Raw genomic sequence first — 23,941 nt, 5'->3', positions numbered from 1 at the left:
TTAACAAGCTATACAAAGGCCTCAGTACAGTGTTTGGTGTTCTTTATCAAACTATGTATCGGCTTTGGTGCAGTGTTTGGTGTTCTTTAACAAGCTATACAAAGGATTCACTTCAGAGTTTGATGTTGTTTAGCAAGCTATATGAAAGCTTCAATATTGTTTCATGCAGGAGAGCAAAAATTAATCTGAACTTTGCACTAAATTTAGATTAACAGCCATACTGCACACTCCAACTCTCTCTCTCTTAATTGGACCATTTAAATGAGCTGTAGAACAAGGACATGGTGCAATGTTTGTTAGTTTTTTGTTTTTACAAATCTATATAGTACATTAATTTCTTAAAATATTTTATATAATTTTTTTATATATAATAGCTTTAAATGACTTGAACTTTCAAGATAATATGGTCCAATTAATAAAGAAATAGTAAAGAAATTAAAAGAATAATAGAGGCTCTCAAAACGGTAATGATCTAACATTGAAAGCATGAAACAAGTTGAATAATTGAAATGAGTAATGGCTTAATACTGAATGCATGAAATGAGCTGAATGCAAGTGAGTATTGATTTAATAATGAATTTATGAAACTTAATGAGTGATTATTTAATATTGAATGCATGAAACATGTTGAACATTTTAAATGAGTAATGACTTAATAATGAATGTAAGAAATAAGTTGAACTCAAACAAGTACTGATTGAATATTGAATACATGAAATGAGTTGAACTCAGGCAAGTACTGATTTAATATTGAATGCATGAAATGAGTTGTGGTACTAACAGCTGCCTCGCTTGGCGCTCAGCATTAAGAGGTTAGTGTTAGGACTGGTCGGCCCGGTGTCAGGATAATGTGACTGGGTGGGACATCATGCTATATGTCTGCGGCATGATGCCCCAGTGCTAGACATCACTATGAACTGCCACGTTGCAGACATTGTAACGATATGACTAAAAAATTGTTAAAGCTACGTTAAAAATCAAAATCACATCACATCACATCACACGAAATGAGTTGAACTCAGGCAAGTACTGATTTAATATTGAATGCATGTAATGAGTTGAACTCAAACAAGTACTGATTTAATATTGAATGCATGTAATGAGTTGAACACTTTTAGGCTTAAGCTATTTAGCGAGCATACGCTGGACATTTTTAAACGAGTTTCATTAATTTTTATATTAAATTGGTGCTTATTTGCGATTATGTTTATCACAGTTTTTATTTTGAGTAGAAACAGGTGTAGATAAATAAAGACCAAATGAATTTGGCATTTTATATCATTCTGATTCACATGTTTGTGCCCTTCTTGCTCATGAAACAGTAGTCCCTAATGCAAGTTCAAGCAATATTGCATAATTTGACATTCAGTATCATTAATAACTATATATTTTATACTTACTTTTTTCAATGAAAAAAGCAACTATCTTTCCATACAATACAAATTTTGACAGTGACGTCATTTTTCAACAATGAATTTCCTGTGGAAATTCTTTTGTGATGTCATGAAATTCACTCGGTCAGGTCAACTAGAGTTGTCGAGATGCCATATACATTGATTTATAAAATACTGCCTGCTGCCTTTTCACTGGAACGTATGTCCATTATACAATCCATGGGCATTCAGTGTGCATTATTAGATACGGCTGAAGAAATCACATTATATAGCAGTTGTTGGATATTTGTCTCAAGAGATGATTATTGGATGCAGAAATGTAACTGCTGTGGCTGGATAACAAGAGATGATTATTAGATGCAGAAATGTAACTGCTGTGGCTGGATAACAAGAGATGATTATTGGATGCAGAAATGTAACTGCTGTGGCTGGATAACAAGAGATGATTATTGGATGCAGAAATGTAACTGCTGTGGCTGCATAACAAGAGATGATTATTAGATGCAGAAATGTAACTGCTGTGGCTGGATAACAAGAGATGATTATTGGATGCAGAAATGTAACTGCTGTGGCTGGATAACAAGAGATGATTATTGAATGCAAAAATGTAACTCCTGTGGCTGGATAACTTTTGTCAGTTGAGAAATCGACATTTGTCGACATACACTTCATAGTAGGTGTAAGTTTATTTACTTCAATAGAATGACATTTAAAAAGTGATTGTTCTATGGATGGAGTGCAAGATCTATACCACGTGGTAGCACTGAACAACTGCCGGCCATTTCTCTGCGCACAGACTGTATGTACGTATTTTATCGAGTGATGGATTGTATTGGTTCTCACCCAGTTTTGGTTTTTACTAGTTACGTATTATATGACAGTCGACTATTTCAGCAATCGCTGCAAATTTTTGGAATCGGATTTCACACATCTTTAAATGGCAATTATTCACATTACCGGAATGGAAATCCTTCCATATTCCTTTTGAAGATCATTAGTTACACACCCGAGAAGTATATATCAGAAAATCAATGTTACATTACATTTTTGAGCGAGGTCAAAATAATGGTTTTAATTAGTACAAATTGGATTGAATGCACGCTATGATGTCAAAAAAGCAGCAAATGTTGAAAACAAAATTTGCCCTACCCTGTTGTTTGTTAAGACAGGCCCGACATCCTCTTTTCTTGACCAATCAACAATTTTTGTCTGAAGTTTATTGAGGACATTTAAGGTACAGAGCATTCAACAATCAAAATTTAATCGACTTTGCTTAAACTATTTTAGTATTAATTTTAAGAACAACAATTAATATTTAATATGAGTGAATGAACACACTGACATATACTAAAGGTGAACGCTTGGTGGGTTCTAAGTTTCAGATAATTCAGTGTAACGAAAATGGAATCATTTTCCGACATGCTTAATGATTATTGTGCATTCTTATACCATTTCCCAATGTACATTCAGCTACCAATCAGAAAGGCAGCGACCATATTGGTTGATAGTAAAAACAAGTAGTTCCAGAGCGCGGGGCATGTAAAATTACCACGACTGCAGCCAATTGACCTTACGCAGAAGGTAGATCGCTCCGCCTACCCAACACGTGATTTGACAACCTCTTAACCTCCGACAAACATTCTGTGAAAATGGCGGGCGTGATAACATTAAAATATATACCAGACGATATTGGTGAGCAATATTCGCCATATGAAACAACGTTGAGACAGAGACAGAAAGCGAGAGCATTTATCCATCGCTTGCACGTCTCTAAGTTACGTCGGTATGCGGGGAACTCGCCCCATGGAGAACTCGCCCCCACGTATCTGGAGAAGTCGCCCCAATTGGTTGGGGAACTCATCCCAAAACTTGTCACCCAAATAACTTTTTTTATAACAAAATAAAGTCATCTTTTCCGTGATTCATATTTATATTTTTATATATACGCGATCACAAAAGAGATATTAACTGAATGAAAGCAGTAACATAGTAATATTTGTAAGGACGAAATTAAGTCTCTATATAATCTAATGAATGACGACAGTATAGTGATTAAAAAGGATGATAATATATATATATATATATATATATATATATATATATATATATATATATATATATACTCTTAAAACAGGGCCTCAGATAGGGTAGGGCAAAGATAATTATCTAACTCATATACACCAGAGTTTTTAAGTCTTGATAATGGCTTTACAGGGTCTCATACAGAGTAGGACAACCAGGACAAAATTACGGAGGCCCACAACGATCAGGGGCACCCTGCCCTCACAATTTGTAATTCGTTGTGACCAACTGGATAATTTTCTTTGAGCCCACAAATATTGTCCACGGCCTTGAGTTTTTACATCTACATATGGATTTGTCACCAACAATGATTTCCTCTTTTATAGATTCATTTTTTTTATACATTTATTTGTTATATGGTGTTATTTACCGTACGCATTATCCAATCATTTATTTTCTCAGATTTAAATGTTTTCAACATCCAATGCTGTAATCAATGAAACGACTTATCGGAATGCTAACGTTGTATCCCTTTACAATCAACCAATTTTTAGCTCTGTGAAAGAATAATCGCTAACATGTTGAAGTAAAGAGATACGGTTTTTTTTAAAGGACGACAAACGCTATTTATCTTACAAATATAATTAAGGGAACAAAAGTATTACTGTTTAATTTGGGAGAGAAAGAAGCTTGAGTGCTTTCATGTAATTTTCTTACAAATTTTCAATTGTGTCATACATTTATGTATGCATTCAATATTACAGTAAATTGAAATCACTCAATTTGGCCCCATATGTAGTATTAAATCAAAATGTTAGAACTTGGCGTCACACGTACAGTTATATAATTGAACTTTTCTTTAAGTATGCATTTACGATTGTGTATGGGATTGTTTTCTTTTCCTGAATGTCCAATAAAATCATCTCTTCTTATGAGACTTTTTGATAGCCACATATTTAATCACGTGTTGAAACGCTGTGACTCAACATCTACACTAGGAAAACTAAGGCACAGAGATTATAAATACACGTGTGCTTTTAGTCCAAGAATGCACCCTAAACTATACATTGACAGCCATTGTGTGCAATTTTGTTGTTGTGTAATGTTTCTTGTTCAGAAGTGAATATTTATGTATGCATGTTCTTACAGTTGATACTTCGGTGTTTACCTGCTGCTGTTATTCTAGGAATGCATCCTGTATCGTACTATCGTACAATTTGTTCGTGTTGTAAGGTTTATATTTGTTTTATAACTCGGTGCTTAGTTGCATGCTATAATGTACTGTTACATTTAATTTACAACCATGATGTGTAATATTGTTGTAGTGTTATGTTTGTTATTAGGTTTAACTCCATTTTTTAGCACAAGATGGGCTATCCATGGCGGCCAATATAAATGGTAGAGGAAGAGCCGTGGAAACCCAGGAAAGAACTACCGAGCCACGAAAAGCAACTGGCAAGCTTTCTCACCTACCCCCATTGGCAGAGACGTAGACTCGAACCCACGCAGAGAGAGAGGTGGCATGGCAGTGATCCGTAACAGTGAGCACTTTAGACTACTCGGCCACTCGGGGCCAGTTGTAGTAGTGTATGGTATATGTGTAGAATTTGATAATAGAATGTTTTAAAAATCTAAAATTGCGTTAGAGTTATTGTGTCTTTCGTTGCTAATGCTGGTTAGACTTTATACCTTTTCCTCTTGTCTGTCTATTCCACCGTAACAATATAAAAAAGACATCCTTAATCTTTCTAACGTTGACTTAACCTTTATTGCAACCACAAAGCAATAATGGTTCCCGCAAAACACCCAGTATAGCAAAAGTCTATTTAAAGACCAAATTACATAAATAAAAGTAAACTACGCAAACACATGTATTAACAATATTGAACTTATGTGAAACAGGGATAGAGTCAACAATCTTCGCAAATTGAAACATTTATCCGTCATGAATGGAATTGTCGTTACTTAACTAAAGCAACACCATGACAAACACTCCGGTAGCCAAAAGGTTAGATCGTCCGTCTCGGAAGCGAGAGTTCGTGGGTTCCAACCCCGGCTGAGTCATGTAAAAGACTTACAAAAATGGTACTAACAGTTGTCTCGCTTGGCGCTCAGCATTAAGAGGTTATTGTTAGGACTGCTTTTCTCCTGGTGTCAAGATAATGTGACTGGGTGGGACATCATTCTTCGTGTCTGCGGCATGATGCCCCAGTGCTAGACATCACTATAATATGCCACACTGTATACATTGTAGCGATATGACTGATAAATTGTTAAAAGCTACGTTAAAAATCCTAATCGCACACACACACACCATGACAATGTTGGCATGCACATTTCACACGTGGGTTACACAAACTCGTATTCAGTATGCCAAGAAGATATTATTGATTTGCTTTACTTCGAATGTTTTCTTTCACAACTAGTATTTGCCTTATTTAACTATCTCTCATTCAGTAAATTGCGTAAAGAACAAGCAGTTAAGTGTCGCAATTAATTTCATGATTACGTACGATTGTGACATACTGCACAATGGTTCTATACTGCCCATTATTTAAAACTACTATTTGATATGTACGTACTAGGTACTTTTAGTATACATGCTACTAGTAATTGGTAATTGAGATCACAAATGGGCCTTTTTGGCCGGGTCTGTATAGTACTAGTCCGTTTTGGTCGTTGATCTTTTTGGTACCAGTCCGTTTTAACCCTGATCCGGTTTTTAAAAACTCGCATAGGTTGCGAAGTCGACTATTTCAGTAAACGTTGCAATTTATTTTAGGATCTGATTACACACATCTTTTAATGGCAATTATTTACATTATTTGAATCGAAATCCTTCCATATTTCTTTTTGTAGATGATTATTTACATACCCAAGTTGTTGCATGATACTTGCATGCAAGAATTTTGGAATTTAGTCCTGGAAAGATTGATATAAAGTAAGAAATGTCTTGAGGGGAGATATAGCACAAAATTAATTTTTGGAACTTATTAAAAATCTCCAAGGACTATTACTGTTGCCCGCTAGGGTTATATTTCACAGCCTATGGGGGTTTATTCCAAGTTGTTGCATTATGCCAGCATACCTTTTTAAAACGTCAGTCCTGAAACGACTATTTTCAAGGTAGGAGTGACCTAGATGGGAGATGTTGCATAACATGCATAATAGGAATATATTAAATGTCGAAAGTGAATTTTGATATTGTCACATAGACTTGTATTTCACACTTATGGGGGTTTTATCAGTGGATGTTGTATGATGCATACATACCTTTTAAAAAACATTAATCATTTAAAATTGTATTTTAAAGCTAGGGAAATTCTTCAAGGTAGTTGTCGCAGAAAAAGAATATATTTAAGATATTAAAGGTCTGTAGATGCTGTTGATATTATCTTATAGAGAATATTTCTCTATGGAGATTATTCCAAGTTGCTGCATGCCATATTCTTAATTTAGCCTTAGAAAAACTGACTTAAAGGTTGGAAAGGTCCTGGTGGGACGTTATGCATAAAACGAATATTCGGAAGATATTAAACATCTCAAGGGACTGTTAATATTACCCAGTATGGTTATATTTCATAGTTATGGGGGTTATTCCAAATTGTTGTATGATGCTTACATGCCATCTGGGGGAATTTAGCCTTGAAAAGACTGATTGAAATGTAGGAAAAGTTTTGAATGGAGTTTAGGATCAGCAGAGCTGATAAAGAATGCACGTAGACATGCCAAAAATTTGAAATATAAATTTTTGTTTTCTAGATATCTTCCTTACATGATTTTTTTCCAAATTGTGAATTCAGTTATTTAAAGGTTAATGGTACTAAGCCAAGTCAATCAGGGGAAACTATTTAGAAATCCACCCCCCCAGGTAATCCTTTTGAATTCAAATCTTAGAAATCCCCCCAGGTACTCTTTTGAATTCAAATCTTAGAAATACCCCCAGGTAATCTTTTGAATTCAAATCTTAGAAATCGCCCCCGGTAATCTTTTGAATATAAATCTTAGAAATCCCCCAGGTAATCTTTTGAATTCAAAACTTAGAAATCCCCCCCAGGTAATATTTTGAATTCAAATCTCCTTCAAAAGATTCTATCTAATTAAACACTCTGCATTAGACTAAAATTAAAATTCTATATTAGACTAAAATTTTAAAATAATATATAAATAAACTAAAATAACAAATTCTATGTTCGACTAAATTAGAAATTTTAAATTAAACCAAAAAAAAATAAGGTTTTACTAAAAATATAAATTCTAAATTAGAATAAAATTTAAATGATATATAAGACTAAAATTACAAACTCTAAATTAGACTAAAACTCAACATTTTCTTAGACCAATATTAAGAACTTAATATTACAATAGAATTAGAAATTCTATGAGACTAAAATTAAAATATGTACATTATACTACACTAGAAATTCTGAGACTGAAATGAAAATATCGATATTACACTACACTAGAAATTCTATGAGACTAAAATTAAAATATCTATATTACAATACACTAGAAATTCTGTGAGACTGAAATTAAAATATCTATATTACACTACACTAGAAATTCTGTGAGACTGAAATTAAAATATCTATATTACACTACACTAGAACTTCTATGAGACTAAAATTAAAATATCTGTATTACACTACATTAGAAATTCTATGAGACTAAAATTAAAATATCTGTATTACACTACATTAGAAATTCTATTAGACTAAAACTAAAATATCTATATTACACTGCACTAGAACTTCTATGAGACTAAAATTAAAATATCTATATTACACTACACTAGAACTTCTATGAGACTAAAATTAAAATATCTATATTACACTACACTAGAAAGTCTATGAGACTAAAATTAAAATATCTATATTACACTACACTCGAAATTCTGTGAGACTAAAATTAAAATATCTATATTACACTACACTCGAAATTCTGTGAGACTAAAATTAAAATATCTATATTACACTACACTAGAACTTCTATGAGTCTAAAATTAAAATATCTATATTACACTACATTAGAAATTCTATGAGACTAAAATTAAAATATCTATATTACAATACACTAGAAATTACATGAGACTGAAACAAAGATATCTATATTACACTACACTAGAAAGTCTATGAGACTAAAATTAAAATATCTATATTACACTACACTCGAAATTCTGTGAGACTAAAATTAAAATATCTATATTACACTACACTAGAACTTCTATGAGACTAAAATTAAAATATCTATATTACACTACATTAGAAATTCTATGAGACTAAAATTAAAATATCTATATTACAATACACTAGAAATTACATGAGACTGAAACAAAGATATCTATATTACACTACACTAGAAATTCTATGAGACTGAAATTAAAATATCGATATTACACTACACTAGAACTTCTATGAGACTAAAATTAAAATATCTATATTACACTACACTAGAACTTCTATGAGACTAAAATTAAAATATCTATATTACACTACACTAGAACTTCTATGAGAATAAAATTAAAATATCTATATTACACTACACTAGAAATTCTATGAGACTGAAATTAAAATATCTATATTACACTACACTAGAAATTCTATGAGACTAAAACTAAAATATCTGTATTACACTACACTAAAATTCTGTGAGATCAAAATTAAAATATCTATATTACACTACATTAGAAATTCTGTGAGACTAAAATTAAAATATCTATATTACACTACACTAGAAATTCTATGAGATTAAAATTAAAATATCTATATTACAATGCACTAGAAATTCTATGAGATTAAAATTAAAATATCTATATTACACTACACTAGAAATTCTATGAGACTGAAATTAAAATATCTATATTACACTATACGAGAAATTCTATGAGACTAAAATTAAAATATCTATATTACACTACATTAGAAATTCTATGAGACTAATATTAAAACTTGCATTTTAGACTAATTTAACAAATTCTGTATTGGACTAAATTTAAAATTATATACAGTGTACTAAATAGACTAAAATTTAAAAATCTGTATTAGACAACAATTACAACTTGATATATGATTAAAATAAAATTCCTATATTAGGCTGAAATTACGAATTCTGTATTAGCCTAAATTAAAAATGATATATCAGACTAATAATAAATTATCTATCTATCTATATATCTATCTATCTATCTATCTATCTATCTATCTATCATAAACTAAAACATGAAAATCTTTGTTAGACTAAAATTCAAAATTATATATTTGACTAAATTATAAATTCTCTATTAGGCTAATATTAAAGTTCTATAATAGACTAAATTAAAAATTATATATTGTAATAATTTTGAAAAATTCTACATTAGACACAATTAAAAATTATATATTTCATAGACCAAAATTTTAAAATTTCTATTAAACCAAAAATAAAATTTTTATGATAAAAATAAAATTTCTCTATAAGGTAAAATTAAAAAGTATTTATTAGACTAAAATTATAACTTCTACATTAGACTTAAATTTTTCATAATATACTGGACTAAAGTTTTAAATACTCTATTAGACTAATATTTTAAATACTATGTTAAACTAAAATTTTAAATACTATATGAGACTAAGAATTACTTCTACAAATTAAAATCTTATTTCATAAATATTTACATCACTATGAGCTGAATCAAGCTAGAAAATCTTATTTTATAATTAATCATATTACCAAAATACATTTCAAACTTGTTATATTAATGATATAGTGGGATGTTTGCTGAATATATTACTGATTCCAAACCACACTCACACTGGAGCAAAGGTCAGTCCATTGTTTCTGCCTATACCGCTCTCCTCCTAGTAGAACAAACAAGCTGGCTGACTCTCTCTTTTAGGAACAGTTTTCGAATCTCCTGGACTATGGAAATTCGATAGGTGGCAACCTGATTATTCTTGGAGATTTCAACGTTCACTTTGACTGTCATGGAAATTCAAAAACATCAAAACTCATAGATTATATTAATCTTTTCAATTTCAGACAGTCAGTTAACCAACCCACCCATAAACATATTCACATATTAGACTGGATTCTTCATAGACCTGATGATAACATTATACGGTCCTCCCTGGTATCCCATGACCTTGCATCAGATCACCACTGCATTATATGCCATCTTGACGTATCAGTCCCTAACTCTCCACCTTTATGTGCAACTAAGAGAAACCTCCGTTTGGTAAATAGAACCAAACTAATGCACAACATCCAAGCTAACCTAACAACTTGCTTACCTCCTACCGCAGAACAACTCGATAACTGTCTGCGTTCATTACTTAACAAACATGCCCCAGCTACCAAGTGCAGGTATCATTTAAAAAGTGTTCTCCATGGTATAGCAGTGTTAGGGACCAGCTTCGCACTGCTAAAAGAGACTGCCGTAAAGCTGAGAGGCTCTGGCTTACCACCAGACTCGCTATTCATAAGCAAATATATGAAGTCGCTAAGAACAATGTCACAAATATAGTCCATGCAGCGAAATCAGCCCACTACACTACTAAGACCATGGAAAGTTCCAGCTGCAAAGAGATCTTCGAGATTACTAACAAACTAATGTCAAGGAAGAAATCAACATCACTTCCAACTACCTTCTCTCCAGTCGACCTTCCGGACATGTTTGCAAATTTCTTCCGTGACAAAGTACAAACCATTAGAGATAAGCTTGACACCACAATTTATTTGTTATTAATACCTCTCTCTCATCTGGGGAATTCCCATCATTTTTCAAGACTGCCATTGTAAAGCCTCTGCTGATGAAACCAACACTAGACCATAACGATTTAAAGAACTACCGCCCAGTTCCTAATCTGCCATTCATTTAAAAAAATCTTAGAAAAGGTTGTTCTATCCCAGCTTGTATCTGATTTAAATTCAAATAGTCTTTTTAGGAATGTACAATCTGCATATCGCCCTGGCCACAGTACTGAAACTACTCTTCTAAAAGTAGTTAACGACATTCTCTCTGCGTTGGATTGCGGAAAGATTACATTCCTGATCCTCCTTGATTTGTCTGCAGCATTTGACACAATAGACCATGATATATTACTTCACCGTCTCCAGTATGTATTTGGCATTCATGATACAGCCGTACTGTGGTTGAAGTCCTCCTTGTTCAACAGGACACAAATTGTATCTGCAAATGGAATTCATTCCAGCCCAGTTGATCTATGCTGTGGTGTTCCACCGGGGTCTATTCGTGGACCTGTTCTCTTCATTCTGTACACTCAGTGGCTCTCAAGTGTCATAGATCATCATGCAGTGTCTCACCAATTGTACGCTGATGACACCCACATATACAAATCTAGCCGCCCAGCTGAAGTTGATGCTACCATCCAAGGTGTAGAGAGGTGCATTTCTGATGTGAAATCATGGATGACTTGTAACAAGCTGCAGTTGAATGATGATAAAACTGAGGCCTACTGATCACAACACAAAGACTTTCTCATTCACATCCTTTACCTCCAACATTAAATATCAGCAACGTCAACATTAATTTCACACAACCAGTACGACACCTAGGTGTTACTCTGGACAGTACTTTCACATTGCACCAACATGTCATGAACATATACAAGGCCGCATATCTTGAGCGGAGACTCATCAGCTCATTTCGCAAATATATTTCAGTTGATGCCACTAAAACACTTGTGTGTTCATTAGTACTTTCAAGACTGGACTATTGTAACTCAATTCTGTCTGGTTCATCTCAATGCCTACTCCAGAGACTTCAAAAAGATCAAAACACAGCTGCTCGGATCGTACTTAGAGTACCACGATCAGAGCACACCTCCCCGCTGCTCTGTACCCTACAATGACTATCCATTCGATCCAGAATCAAACACAAAATTTGATCTCTGTGCTACATTTCACTGTCGGACTCTAGTCCAACCTACCTATCTGACCTCACCCATCTTTACACACCAGCAAGATACTTACGCTACTCTTCTGACAATCGTATACTCATTATTCCCACTATGAAAACAAAGTCATACGGACAGCGTTCTTTTGCATATCAGGGCCCAGCAACGTGGAATTAATTGCCCACTGAAGTTAGACACAAAGACACAGTCATCACATTCAAGAGGGCTCTCAAAACTCACTTATTTCGACTGCAAGAACAAACTTAAAGACCTAATAATGTTTCCTACCTGAAATATTCTCAGCATGTTTTTTATTTTTAATGTCTTTCTAATTTCATGTTGCTTGTTTTTGCAATAATATTATTATGTTTCTTATCATATAGGTGTTGTCTAAAGTTGTAAAGCGCTTAGAGCTTCTAAAGATTAGGCGCTTTACAAAGTCCTCATTGTTATTATTATTTATTAAATAAATAGTGGGATGTTTGCTGAGTGTATTATTGACACAGTGGGATGTTTACTGAGTATAGTATATACATAATGGGATGTTTTCTGAATATATTAAATACATAGCTGGATGTTTGCTGAGTATATGAATGACATAGCGGTATGTTTACTGAGTATATTGATGATATAATAGGATGTTTCCGGAGTATATTAAAGACATTGTGGGATATCTGTTGAGTATGTTAATGACACAGTAGGATGTTTCCTGAGTATATTTTATACATAGTGGGTTGTTTACTGAGTTTATTAATACATAGTGGGATGTTTCCTTGGTATATTAATGACATAGGGGGATGCTTCCTGAGTATATCATTGGCATAGTGGAAAGTTTGCTGAGTATATTAAATACACAGTGGGATGTTTATTGGGTATATTAATGACACAGTGGTATGTTTCCTGAGTATATTAATGACATAGTGAGATGGCTATTGAGATTAATAATGACAATGCAGGATGCTTCCTAAGTATATGAAAGTCATAGCAGGATGTGTACTGAGTATATTAATGACATAGTGAGATGTTTCCTAAGTATATGAAAGACATATCAGGATGTTTACTGAGTATATTAATGACACAGTGGTATGTTTCCTGAGTATATTAATGACATAGCGAGATGTTTATTGAAATTAATAATGACATAGCGGGATGTTTCATATGTATATGAAAGACATAGCAGGATGTTTACTGAGTATATTATTGACATAGTGGGATGTTTCCTAAGTATATAAAAGACATAGCAGGATGTTTACTAAGTATATTAATGACATAGTGGGATGTTTCCTAAGTATGTGAAAGACACAGCAGGATGTTTACTGAGCATATTAATGACATAGTGGGATGTTTATTGAGATTAATAATGACATAGCGAGATGTTTCCTGAGTATATGAAAGACATAGCGGGATGTTTACTGAGTATATTAATGACATAGTGGGATGTTTCCTGAGTATATTAAATACATAGTGGTATGTATGCTAAGTACATTAGTGACAAAGTGGGATGATTACTGAGTACAAAAATGATAACATGGATGTATACTGGGTATATTCGAGACATAGTTGGATATTTGCTGTGTATATTAATGACATAGTGGGATGATTACTGAGACTATTAATGACATAATGGGATGTTTCTTGAGTATATTAATGACATAGTGGGATGTTTCTTGAGTATATTAATGACATAGTGGGATGTTTACTGAGTATATGAAAGACATAGCGGGATGTTTACTGAGTATATTAATGACATAGTGAGATGTTTCCTAAGTATATGAAAGACATAGCAGGATGTTTACTGAGTATATTATTGGCATAGTGGGATGTTTCCTGAGTATATTAAATACATAGTGGTATGTATGCTAAGTGTATTAATGACATAGTGGGATGATTACTGAGTACAAAAATGATAAAATGGATGTATACTGGGTATATTCCAGACATAGTTGGATATTTGCCGAGTATATTAATGACATATTGGGACGATTGCTGAGTATGTTCATAAAATAGTAGGATGTTTGCTGAGTATATTCATTGGATAGTAGGATGTTTACTCAGTATATTCATGACATAGTGAAATGTTATCTGAGTATAATAATGTCACAGTGCCATGTTTACTGAGTACAATAATGACATAGTGAGATGTTTACCAAGCATATTCATGACCTAGTGACATGTTTACCAAGGATATTCATGACTTTGTGGGATGTTTGCTGAATATATTAATGACAGTGGTATATTTCCTGAGTACATTTATGACATAGTGGGATTTTTGCTGAGTATATTAATGGCATGGTGGGATGTTTACTTAGTATATTATTGACATATTGATATGTTTACTGAGTTATTAATGAATTAGTGCGATGTTTATTGAGCATATTAATGACGTTGTGAGATATTTACTGCGCATATATTATTATATGTTACAGAGGAGATAGACCTACATCCTGGTTCTGTTATTATGTAATAGCTTTTTATATCAGTGTTGCTTACTTGAAAAACACTCATTCTTGCTTTTACATCTGAAGCAGAATCAGTCTTATTTTTGTGTTCAGATCCTACTTTGGTTGGAATTATTTATTCAACGTATTATATACTAGAATTACAAAGTGCTCGTTGATACTTTCTTGGACTAAATCATTAATTTGGAATTATTGTGAATTCAGTCAAGGATATTTTGGAATATAACATATTACTGATATATCAAAAGAACCTTAAAGCAATGCCACATTCCAGTACATTGCCACATTCCAGCGCATTGCCAATTTCCAGTACATTGCCACATTCCAGTTCATTGGCACATTCCAGTACATTGCCACATTCCAGCGCATTGCCAATTTCCAGTACATTGCCACATTCCAGTACATTGCCACATTCCAGAGCATTGCCAATTTCCAGTACATTGCCACATTCCAGTACATTGCCACATTCTAGTACCTTGCCACATTTCAGTACATTGCCACATTCCAGTTCATTGCCACATTCCAGTGAATTGCCCATTCCAGTGCATTGCCACATTCCTGTACATTGCCACATTCCAGTGCATTGCCAATTTCCAGTACATTGTCACATTCCAGTTCATTGGCACATTCCAGTACATTGACACATTCCAGTACATTGGCACATTCCAGTACATTGGCAACATCATTCCAGTACATTGGCACATTCCAGTACATTGCCACATTCCAGTACATTGTCACATTCCAGTACATTGCCACATTCTAGTACCTTGCCATATTTCAGTACATTGCCACATTCCAGTTCATTGCCACATTCCAGTGGATTGCCCATTCCAGTGCATTGCCACATTCCTGTACATTACCACATTCCAGTGCATTGCCAATTTCCAGTACATTGCCACATTCCAGTTCATTGGCACATTCCAGTACATTGACACATTCCAGTACATTGGCACATTCCAGTACATAGGCAACATCATTCCAGTACATTGCCACATTCCAGTACATTGCCACATTCTAGTTCATTGCCACATTCCAGTACATTGCCACTTTCCAGTTCATTGCCACATTCCAGTGGATTGCCCATTCCAGTACATTGCCACATTCCTGTACATTGCCACATTCCAGTACATTGGCACATTCCAGTACATTGCCACATTCAAGTACATTGCCACATTCCAGTACATTGCCACATTCCAGTACATTGCCACATTCCAGTACATTGCCACATTCCAGTACATTGCCACACTCCAGTACATTAGCACATTTGGGACTACAGAGAATACACATCCGGTATTGGAATTTATTTGTAACGCCACTGGACTTCAATTGGGACATCATACTTTTGGACATTTGATATGGTTTTAGGACTGTTTGGGTTTCATTTCGCACAACTTAAATTCTTGCGAATAATTCTACAAAACATTTTTGGTTTTTGCTTTTTGCTCTTATTTAGCTTAAGACCGTGTGATTTTAGCACTAGTATTATTAGTTTCAAAACTTTGTTGTGGGCGAATTGTGAACGTTTGCATAAATGTTATCTTGTATCAGAATGTGATAATTATACTGAAGACAATGAGGAAGCCAATTTGTAGAAATGTATTTCTAAGGCATTCATGTTATGCTAAAGAAGCACTACACTATAAATTTTCATAAATTTTACTTTGCATTTGATCTTTTATTATTCTTTTTCTTCTGTTTAAAATGCTGAGAGATTTTGAAGTTAAGCTATTTTCCATTAAAAAATGGCTGGAAGTCACATTTTACAGTCATTTTAATGAAGGAGTTTCTTCATCGGAAAATGTCGCATCTCTAAGCATCACATGAAAAATTTAAAAAAAGTAATATAAGGTACAAATGGCAGATTTACAGTTGAAGATTTTGCAATAATGTCTGTGACTATCTACTCTCGTCACCCATGGATAAAAAGGTTTTATACATTGTTATGTGTTTACATAGGCATTGAGCAAATAGAGCAGTTTCTATATACAGTTCTAGCGCAAAATATAATGGTGAGCCGCAAGGTCTCGTTACAAATGAAATTGATGGTACTGGTCAATATATAGAGGAGTGGGGACTTTTGGACTTGTGATATAACTGCTTGAACAATTTGCAATTTAATTTACAATGCTATAAGTCCTTGTTAAATTTTCAGTTTGACCACTCCTGTAGCCGAAGTGGCTAGAGTATCCACATTGGATGTGAGAGGTCACAGGTTCGAACCCGGCTGAGTCACACCATAGACTTATAAGAATGGTACTAGCGGTTGCATCGCTTAGTGCTCATTATTAAGGTTAGTGTTAGGACTGGTAGGCATAGTGTCAGAATAGTGTGAGTGGGTGAGGCATCATGCTACATGTCTGCGGCATGATGCCCCAGTGCTATACATCACTATAAACTGCCACACTGCAAACATTATAGCAATATGACCTGCTTTTTTAAAGCACTATTAAAAGTCCAAATTACACACACACACACACACACACACACACACACACACACACTTTTCACTTTGTATTATATGGAATTAAGTTTGTTTTTAAATTTTAGAATACCATTGGCTTTCATTCTTTTATGTTACTGACTTTCAGACCAAAGAGTCCTAACAGTACGTCTTGGCATTTGATATATATTGAATACAGTACTTGGAAACCTAGATCAACTTCTCAAGTTTGATAAAATATTTTAAAGCAACTTGTATTTCTTCATCAATTTATTCATCAGCTTCAAGGTACTGATACATGTGATAGCAGTTGTTAAAGGCATCTCCATCTTGAGGCTGACGTCATCATCCAGGACAGCTGTCAACACAGAATTAGTTTTTTATATATGTATTTATTGTCTGTTTGATATTAATACAACTGTAAATACAAATGCAAATAAAATCTTACAATCATCGCATAGTTGTTGTTGTACCATTTGTACCACATATTAAATGACAATACATTTAATACAGCATAAGATTTCTTTTAAACATTTCTCAGCTGTAATGCTTTGTAACAAAAGGTTCCATACCTTTTACTGCTCATTTGTTGTAAAATCATGTAAGGAAGATATCAAAAAAACATAATTTGTTGTTCAATCTCTTTGTATGTCCGCATGCATACTTTGATCGTAGACTCCCTTCAAGACATTCTTTCTTAGACTAAATTCCCAATAAGGCATGCAAGCATCATGCAATAACTTGGACTAACCTCCATAGTAGTGAAATATGGAAAGAGTGCCAGTACATCCAAGTGTGTCTGGTTTCTCGCGTGATTTACCCAGATTCTTCTTACGCCACGAATACTGGCCAGCATGTACACTTGTGCTAGCCAGCATGTATAACCTATCATGTACACTTATACTGGCCAGCATGTATAGCCAGCCTATCACGTACACTTATACAGGCCAGCAGGTATAGCCTATCACGTACACTTATACTGACCAGCATGTACAGCCTATCATGTACACTTATACTGGCCAGCATGTATAGCCTATCATGTACACTTATACTGGCCAGCATGTATAGCCAGCCTCTCACGTACACTTATACTGGCCAGCATGTATAGCCTGTCATGTACACTTATACAGGCCAGCATGTATAGCCTATCATGTACACTTATACAGGCATTATGTATAACCTATCATGTACACTTATACTGGCCAGCATGTATAGCCTATCATATACTGAAACAAGTGGCATTAAGCTCAAAACTGAAACAACTATAGGGCCCTGGTTGGTCCAGTGGTCCAAATTGCTCACCTTTACCGATAACTGACATTTTAATTCCATCTGTATCAATCTTTACCAGCTCATGCATTTATTATTATTATTATTATTATTATTATACAGAAGAGGGAATAGGGGAAGGGGTTATAACATGAACATTTACTCGGCAATATTTGAGATGACACCATGACCCCATCACTGACCAACTGGCTTGCATCAAAAGGGGCTCATTATTAATTACATCTGGAGTCTTAATCAATGGACAGATTCTATGGAGTCAGAATCGGTAACATCTATTATGTCTCCCCCTTACATATTGGTATATAAACAAGTTTATTATGTATCACTGTAAATCAAAATAAATTTATTTTTAAAAAATTGTTTCCAAAATTTAGCCAATTTAAAAGTTTCAAAAGTTTTTAATCGTTGTTGTAATATTTAGGAAATATACAAAAATCATATTTACAGCCATTAATACAATTTATACAATATGCTACATGTCCCTAGAAAATACTTTGTGAGATTAAACTGCACTACCTATTTTACAATTAACTTGAAAACTGTTATGAAGGTGAGAAAAAAACATAATTAACGTGTCTTTAAGTTTTCTAACTTTGTTGATAAATAGTTTCATAAACCTGACATTTTTTTAGGTCTCCCATCTAATTTATAACATACACGATTGTCAAAAACCCTTGTCACAAATTTATTTGTTGTCTTATCATTCACGGCTCTATTAATATCCCCCATTATACAAAGCACTAATTGAACTAATACAAAATCACTTACTTACTTACTTACTTACACTTACTTACTTATCATCAGTTTCCGATGTGTGCGACAATTTGACCATGTACGTCAAATTACAAAAACCAACCGCTCGGTCTGTTTTTATTGTTTGGCACAGTCACGCAATTTCTTAAGAAAGAGCGCAACAACTTTAGATTCCAAATTGTTGCGTTATTCCAAGTTGAAACCCATTAATAGTAAAACCTAGTACCAGAAGGCGGGGGCATGGAGAATTCCCACGATCGCAGCCAATTAACAATGAGAATACATCTCAATGATATCATGGGCTTAATTGTACCAATCAGATTCACAGACAACGAAAATTTAATATGTGGACATATCGAAAATAATAAACCACAAACACTGTATATAAAGTATACCAACTAAGTGATAAAAGATATACTACACATATAATTATGTATGTAAATCATTTGATATTAGATGCTTACAATTAAAATTTGGACAATGAATATTCAATGAACATATACAGAACACGTGGTTATTGAAAATGTGAGCAAAATCAGTTAAACTGGCAGTATGGATGTCAACTTCAGGGTGTAACATATTTTGGCATGTAGCCAATAAATAAAACCAGAGACAACTAGTGAACTATACCTATACATACCTTTTACAGGGCCTCGTACAGGGTAGAACAACCAGAGTTATCTAAATCAATATTCAGTTTTTGCGTGGCCTCGATCCGGGTAGGACAGTCTATCTATCTATCTATCTATCTATCTATCTATCTATATATATATCCTCTTATAACAGGGCCTAAAACAGGGTATGACAACCAGAATTATCTAATTCTATATATACTCTTTACACGGCCTCAGACAGGATTAGACGACCAGAGTTGTTTAAATCTATATACAGTTTTTACAGGGCCTCAGACAGGGTGGGATAACGAGGACAACATTCCAGAGGACCACAACGATCAGGGGGCACCCTGCCCTCACAATTTGTAATTCGCAGTGACCTACTGGAGAATTTGTCTTAGAGCCCACAAATCAGTCCGCAGCCATGAGCTTTTACATCTACTTCCATCATGACTAGTATTATGTATGCAAAATACCAATTCATTATTATCAATCTTTAAATCCAAGTAAGAATAATGCAAACGTAGTGCAATTTAATACAATCTGTAATAAATTGTATATTCCTCCTCGTTGTGGCTGGAGACAGATGGAAAGAAAAATTAAATGTATAATTATTAATGTGCGGGGAAACCCAATATGGAAACAACAACCGAACTCTGCTAAAGAGAAATTAATGATTTAACATCAAAACGACTGAATAACCATTAACTTGAGCAGGAAGCTACACACATGTTAAAAACTGACGAAGCTAAATACGAAATAACCCACAAGTAAAAAAAATTATGAAGCTAATTCATACATAGAAAAAGTTTTTTAAAAATCAGATGGATTATATTTTGGTCTAAAAGATAACAGAATTGCAATAAAATGAATATCTAGGCTAAAACAAATTACAAAATTATTGTAATATCTATTTTTGGTAATCACGTACATCATAGAACATATTTATGTGTTTGTCTATATGGATGTTTTCCTGTTTTATATATTTATTTTATTTATGCATTTATTTGTTCTACGGTGTTATTTACCGTAAGCATTATCTAATAATTTCTTTTCTCATATTTAAATGTTTTCGACATCCATTTCTGTAATCAATGAAACGACTTATCGGAATGCTACAGCTTTTACCCTTTACAAACTACATATTTTCTGCACTGTGAAAGAGGTGAAGCGTTTTTAGATAGTAGTTTAATGGTATTGTTTACAAATTAAAGGCTGATCGTTAGTTGGTTGAATCAAGTGCGTTTCTTTAAAGGCCAATAAGCAATAAGGACCGAAACAATTGAATACTGTTTAATTTGTGATAATCTTTGTTTGTTATTTTTATCCTTATCCAAATCCACTCATCTGACGGGAAGTCGATGTTCCAGTACATGAGATGACGCTTTGAAAACTAACTAAGCATGTTATTTAGACGTTGAAGAGTGTCAAAGGTCAGAGATCATTTGAAGCAAAAACAAACCACATATCGAAGAGATTTTGGCAGTTACATACATAATCAAACAGAATGTTATTTAAAGTTTGCAAATGCTTGTTTACCTTGTAATGAAACATAATACTTGAATAGTTACACACAAGGGGTCTAGTTACCAAGTAAATGATAAGCTGCATGAGTTTGGCTTGAGACCAATTGTTTTGCACTATTTCCAAGGACTCTCAAGACAACAGTCATTGTCAGCTGAATGTCAGTACTTTACGCCATGCAACAGAAAACACAACCCAAACACGTACACGTTTCCAGAGAAATCCCAGTGTTAAGAAAGTAAGGAATGTACATTTTAGGAAGCTAGTCCATGCTGTCACAAAGTCTTGTGAATGCTGTACTTTATGACGTCATGGAGAATTGTTTCATTACTTAGGCAGATATCTTCCCAACACCAACTCCCCATACTCAAGCAAAAAATCTCAGAAATCTAACAATGTTATGCACGGAAACGTAAATACAAATATCACAGGCCCTAAGTTAGGTGCAAATTATGTATAGTTATATACATATGTATATTTGGTGTCACGATTTGAAGGAGCAATTAAAAGGATACACTACATTTTCACCTGCTAAAATTCCATTGTGAAAGGTTGAGCTATTCTGATAGCCTATGGGAATTCTACATTATGACACACAGTAGGAATAACACTGGGATATAGGGGGAATACATTAGACATTGATTGATGTACCAGGGAGATTTTTGTATAGGGATTTAACATTACAGACATCGTTATAGACCTCAGTGGAATGCTAACATTATGGTGCACACTATGAATATATGGAAAGTTAACACTAGGATATGGGGATAATGCATTATAAACTGTTTAATGTACCAAAGGATATGTGGAATTTTAAAATAGGGGTCTATGGAGATTTAAGATTAAAGATATCAGTGTAGACCTCTATGGGATGTTAACATTACGGTCAATTTAGGCGAACGTTGATCTCTATAATCATTTGCCATGCTGGAGCTTGTATGGCTCCTCATGGATTTAACATGCTCGGGTATGGTATAGCCATCTATGGAACTGCTAAATTAGTATCAGTACAATGCACTAATTCTTGGTGATAAACACCTATTCTAATTGGGATGTGGGTTCGAATCCTACCAACAGACAGTCTGAGTTAGCTACCATGGTGTATCATCGAGCAAGAATTTTACTCCAATTGCTTCAGCACTAAAAGTACATAACTGTGTTGCTGTTCCGTACAACACCAAACAAACAAACCAAACAAAAACCAAAACCTATTCTGACTCTGACTGACCAACGCATAGTGTGACTGACCAATGCATATTATCACTAACCAATACTTATTGTGATTGAACACCCCAGTATCTGGCTGACCGATATGTATTGTGACTTATCAAACCCAATTATAACATTAATAATAAATACGTATATTTTAACTGAGTGACGCCTATTCTGAGAAGTTCTCGGAAAGCAATTGTAGTTTTCTAAATATCAACCTCCTACTGAACTTGTATTGAGTAAAAAAAGGTTGACCTTACTTCAAGGACGCAATTACAACTTGGTGTAAACTTTATCAAAACAAATGCTTAACCTGAATTTTGCATATATGTTGATCAACAAGTTTGTGAGAGACAGATGTGAAGTATAAACTGGGATATCAGAATATCGGTCATAAATAATATGCATTATAAAAAGGCATCTCCATATATTAAAACATTTGTTGATAAATCCATACATAAATCATCCCTGTTCATAAATCCACACGTTGATTGGATCCGTTGGCGAATGATACCATTTGATATATTTGCTGATGAACTATGCCTTGATCGCATTAGTTAAAGAAAGATGACATTTGTAATATATTGGTGGATTTTGTGTGAAAGTTTATGTTATGGTATTTGCTTGGTTTACATTAGTTACTTAGAGATTGAACTAAAGGTGTGCGCTAAGGTGTCAGAGATTATATTCTAATTAATTTTCATCATTTATATATATATATATATATATATATATATATATATATATATATATATATCATGCACGTCTTTTTGTTATGCGTTTTCGCTAGATTTAATCACACCTGTTTTCATCTGCTTGCAGGTATTTTTGGCGAGAACACAATGTTCAACAGTACCAACGCGACAATTTATTTATAATATAGCATCTATATAATAAGATGAATTGTATTAACTATCACATAATTGAAAAGGAAATGGCTTGAGAGAATATATGATCAATCTTTGAGCGTAAGTTATATGAATAAATGAAATGACGTGTTGAGCCTTTGCATACTGCTACGGTATGCGGCTGAGACTTTATATAAATGAAATGACGTTTTGAGCCTTTGCGTACTGCTACGGTATGCGGCTGAGACTTTATATAAATGAAATGACGTTTTGAGCCTTTGTATACTGCTACGTTATGCGGCTGAGACTTTATATAAATGAAATGACGTGTTGAGCCTTTGCATACTGCTACGTTATGCGGCTGAGACTTTATATAAATGAAATGACGTGTTGAGCCTTTGCATACTGCTACGTTATGCGGCTGAGACTTTATATAACTTTGTCAGTGGACAGTTATTCACAATCTGTGACATGGTCTGAAGAGCTTCACA

The sequence above is a fragment of the Sinohyriopsis cumingii genome, chromosome 7 (genome assembly GCF_028554795.1).
Source record: "Sinohyriopsis cumingii isolate HCF-2022 chromosome 7, ASM2855479v2, whole genome shotgun sequence".
NCBI classification, from domain to species: Eukaryota; Metazoa; Mollusca; class Bivalvia; order Unionida; family Unionidae; genus Sinohyriopsis; species Sinohyriopsis cumingii.
The sequence above is the reverse complement of the archived record's forward strand: the minus strand, read 5'-3'. Positions refer to the sequence as shown.